The 4700-nt window shown below is 37.6% G+C and overlaps 1 pseudogene; it reads right to left on the bottom strand.

Moving 5' to 3' along the window:
• Positions 1–843: 843 nt before the first annotated feature.
• Positions 844–4379, bottom strand: LOC114024401 (annotated as a pseudogene).
• Positions 4380–4700: the final 321 nt, after the last annotated feature.

The raw sequence follows: 4700 nt of genomic DNA, 5'->3' as shown, positions 1-4700 counted from the left end.
TTTCTAGCACTCTGCCTAAGGGTTGTTTTTTTTTTTTAATAATAAGATGCAATAATGTTTTTGTTTTGTTGTTTGTTTTCATTAAAAAAATCATAACTGGAATATTATGAATATAGACATACATGCATCCATACATATATTTGCACACATTACATGTTATATGTATGTATGTATAAGCACACATACGTATATTTAAAAAGATAGAGAATTAGAGCTGATCCTTATATTTTATGGTAGACCAGTCACAGTTGATTTATGAATGGAATGATTTGTAATATCTTTACTTCCTAAAGAGAATTGTCTCCAATATCCTGTGGCTTTGTGATTTTATCAATGTAGATTTTCCTTTCAACAGTACATATTTCAAACCATCCATATCTGACAGTGGCGTGTGCTCAATGTACCTATCATCCCATAAATTCTCTACTATTTGTCCACTCAATGTACTGAGGGGATTCCCCCTCTTCTTTTGATATTGTAATACTGTTGATGGAACATTTGGGCTTTCCATTGTTTATCACTTGCTCTCAAAAACAAAACAAAACAAAAAACTCATCTATCTTCTTTTCAAGCATACGTTTCTTTGATGACATCATTTATCCCACTTCTTCCATGGAATACCATGTATATACTCATATCAGCCCTTGTAAACCATTTTTTTTTTCAGTTTCCACATAAAGTGTATTGGGGAAATATATTCATCCCAGGACCTTTAAAGTTATCTTATCTTTATGGCATCTCTATTGGCCCATATACTATAGCCTCTGAAAGGAGTCAATGAGGCCCTGCCAGCAAAAGAAGAATTCTTAGGCTGCCTAGATATCCCCTCCAGTTGCCTGAAGCTCAGTTCATCATCATGGATACCCATCTTAAAGTTGCTATACTAGAAGCTGTCACTGGTTCTGAGAAGTTTGTCTTACTTGAGGCCTTCAGGGCATGCTGAAGGGCCTGGCTTAAGAGGTCATTAATAATGGAATTACCTGACTGTTCATTGGTGGACACTGGAGAGGTTGCTTAGGAGTGGCTCCAGGTGCCAGGGGTAGGGGTGTGAGAGGTGCTTTCCTAGGAGCTGGCAAGGGCCATGGCTATGTCCCACTCACTCTGTGTGATGCACTGAAGGCAGACATGCTGGGTGTGAACTAAATATGCTGCTGGAGGGTGTGGACCTCATGCTCGAATGAAAGTTGTCTTTCTAATTAGAGAATCCTTCAAATAAGCTATCCGGCATGCCCCTGTAGGAGCTAGAAGGCTGACTGAGAGGGGAAGTGTATGCATTGGGAGTGGAGTGCTGCCTGCCACCAAATGCAGAACCAGAATGATGGCATTGATTAGAGTAAGGTAAACTGGGATCAACTATTCAGCATGTTGGAATCAACAAAGGTGGAGGAGATCCTTATCCTAAAATATCCCCAGTGCAATAGGATCATTGTTCAAGCCTGAGGTGGCCACAGTGATCTGATCCAGTGATTCTTTATTCCCTAGCATCTTAAAGACTGCATCTTTGTAGGCAGGACTGCTTTGCAATGCAATGTGCAAGACCCAAAATTCCCTCATGGAAGCTGCCTTGTCCACAGGCTCTGCCTTCTGATCTGGCTTAGGCCATAATGTTTTACAGAACGTGGACTGTGGAGCCATGCTGACTGCCATAGATATCAAGGGTACGGTCATCCTTTAACTTTCGACCACATTTTATTGGATAAATGAGCTCCAGATCTGGGTCTGACTCTTGCAATTTGCTAGGGATGAGTGGCTTCAAAAATGATATACCGAAGGCTCCCAAGGAATATTCTGTCTCTGGTGACTGGAGAATGGATTTTGAACTGCATATAACCTCCTTGAGGACAGACACTATTTCAGTTTGGTCATTGTATGCCACAGCGGGCACATAATAGATATTCTGTTGCTTGATTCCATTGTCCAACCTAGCCCTGAATCCTTTAATCCTAGAACTGAGGAAGAAAGAAGGTAAGGGAGGGAGTCTGGCAGTAACCTAATTTGAATATATATTAAAACAACAACAACAATAACTTATTTCAATTTGTTCTGGTATAAAAACCAGGTTTCCTTACCCCTAAGGCTTTTGTTGACGCAGTTAGTGATCCTAAGGCACTGTTATTACTATTTTACCTTGATGATAACGATAACAATAACAATAACAATCATAGCAACAGATTTATTCATATGTAAGATGTTCTAATGCTTCCTTCCTGCCTCAAGGATAACATACAGATTCCACTCTTTGGCGTTTAAAATCCTTCACAATGCGACTTTTGCCTGTCTGTGACTCCCGCCTTCCAAGGCTCATTACTCCTTTTTCCAAAGTCTCATTCCTGTTAGACTGATATATCCAGATCCCCCTGCTTGCTAATTCCCATTTTCCTGCCCAAATGACCTTATATAACTTTTTAAAATTTATTTATTTTTTTTGGTGAGGCAGTTGAAGTTAAGTGATTTGCCCAGGGTCACACAGCTAGTGAGTGTTACGTGTCTGGGGTCGGATTTGAACTCAGGTCCTCCTGACTTCAGGGTCAGTGCTCTATCCACTGCGCCACCTAGCTGCCCCTTTATATACCTTTTGTAGTTACTCATTTGTATACATGATCTCCCTCCTTTTATGAATGTAAGCTACTTGAGGGCAACTCTTGTTTGTTTCTTTTCTTTTTGACCCTAGCACCTAGCATAGTGCCTAGCACCATACAAGCATATAATAAAGCTTGTTGAATGAATAAAAATGAATGCATAAACACTGCTTTGAAGTTTACAAAGCTTCATCTTTTCAACTCTGGGAGGTGAAAGTGTCAAATTAAATAAGTTAAATAAGCTTCCTTAATTTTATAGTTAGTGCCAGAGCTAGGATTTGAACCTCCATCTCTTGACTCCAAATTCAGCTCTCTTTCCACAGCTAAAGAAGTAAATAGCATAAGTATAGGAGGTTGGGGAAATAGGAATAATTTAATTATTTTAAAAATGTACAAACAGTAGGTAAATAGGTTGTATGAATAGAGAAAAAAAATACAAGAAGTCATTTATACTCTCAGAATGATGTAACTAGGTAACTATCACTCTTTTTGTACTTTTGCTTCAGCTTTATGTGAAATAGGAAACAAAAAAACAAAAAACAGAGTGAACCTAGCTAATCCAGGATCCGAGATTATTTATTGAATTTTATTTATTTGTTGTTTTTTATTGAATGCTAAAAGCTTAGTCAGGATAAACAGACTGCTTGTGGTTGTAATAGGAGTAGAGACAGTTGACAGAAGCTACCTAAAGGGGTTTTGCAATAATTGTTTCCTAAATATCCTGAAGCTGTGTAACAGCTCCAGAAAAGATTTATCTCCAAGTAAAGATTCAGGATGAATTGGAAAGGAGAAGTATAATCACAGTCTGTGGATAAAATCAAGGTTGGAACAACTGAACAATTAATTCTTAATTGAAAAAGTAGGAAGTTGAACCTTAGATGTGTGCTTCAAAAATTTGTTTACGTATGTATGTATCGTCATTAAACCTCCCTTATATTATTACTGGTTTTGGCCGACTGAGTGTAGAGTTATAAGATGTTACCACACTAGGGAACCTATGGCTGGTATAGAAAATCTTTTTGCTGATACCAATCTGCAAGTTGTTAGAGCTATTTATAGATAGATAGATAGATAGATAGATAGATAGATAGATAGATAGATAGATAGATGAGAGAGAGAGGTAACATGTGGATATATACATACACACACTATCACACTCATCTCTCTCTCTCTCTCTCTCTCTCTCTCTCTCTTTTTCTGTCACTCTCCAAGTCCCATCTAAAACTTCCCCCAACAATCCCTCTAAAGTCTAGTGCCTTTTAATTATATCCTATTTATCCTGTATATAGCTTGCTTTGTAGATAATTGTTTGCTTGTGATTTTCTCCATTAGACTATAAGCTCCTTGAGGACAGGGACAATTTTTTTAACCTCTTTTTGTATCCTCAGAGCTTATCACAGTGCCTAGCATATAGTGGGTACTTAATAAATGTAGATTGATTGATTGATGTGTGTATGTGTGTATATTAAAGTCTTGGAGGGAGCTCAGGTGAAACTGGGAGGTTAGCATGTCTTGCCTAGATTCATACAATTTAGGTTTTCTTGACTTTGTAACTAACTCTTTCTTCTACATCACAGTATCTTCACACGCATTTTATGTACGTATTTATATGTATATTCATTTTACATACACACATATAACTATTCCTATACATTCTCCCATCCCCCTCACCCCATCACTTTACACAAGTAGGTAGTAAAAAATTTAAAACTACATTGCAGGTCTCAGATAAGTTACATACCCTTGCATTTGGACCACATAAGTAAGATCAAGGTTCCTGCTGTCACTTGGTGGTGTCATGCTCTATTTTCAAATGACTGCCTCATGGACAAAAATTGAGCCATTGAAAGTGGTATCTGAACAAATAAATACATGTACACACACACGGATATATATGTATGCATATGTGTGTGTGTGGGTGTATGTGTGTATACATACATACACATACCCTCACACCTACCCCACATATATATATATGCACATATAATATGCACATACATACACACATACATATGCAGGATTATATATGTATATATATTTATGTATATATGTATATCTATCAATTAATCTATCAATCTGATTATACTAGACACTGGAGTAGTTTGGCATTTCCTTCTCCAA

Source organism: Vombatus ursinus, unplaced genomic scaffold (assembly GCF_900497805.2).
Source record: "Vombatus ursinus unplaced genomic scaffold, bare-nosed wombat genome assembly UNPS02014821.1, whole genome shotgun sequence".
NCBI classification, from domain to species: domain Eukaryota; kingdom Metazoa; phylum Chordata; class Mammalia; order Diprotodontia; family Vombatidae; genus Vombatus; species Vombatus ursinus.
The sequence above is the reverse complement of the archived record's forward strand: the minus strand, read 5'-3'. Positions and strand labels throughout refer to the sequence as shown.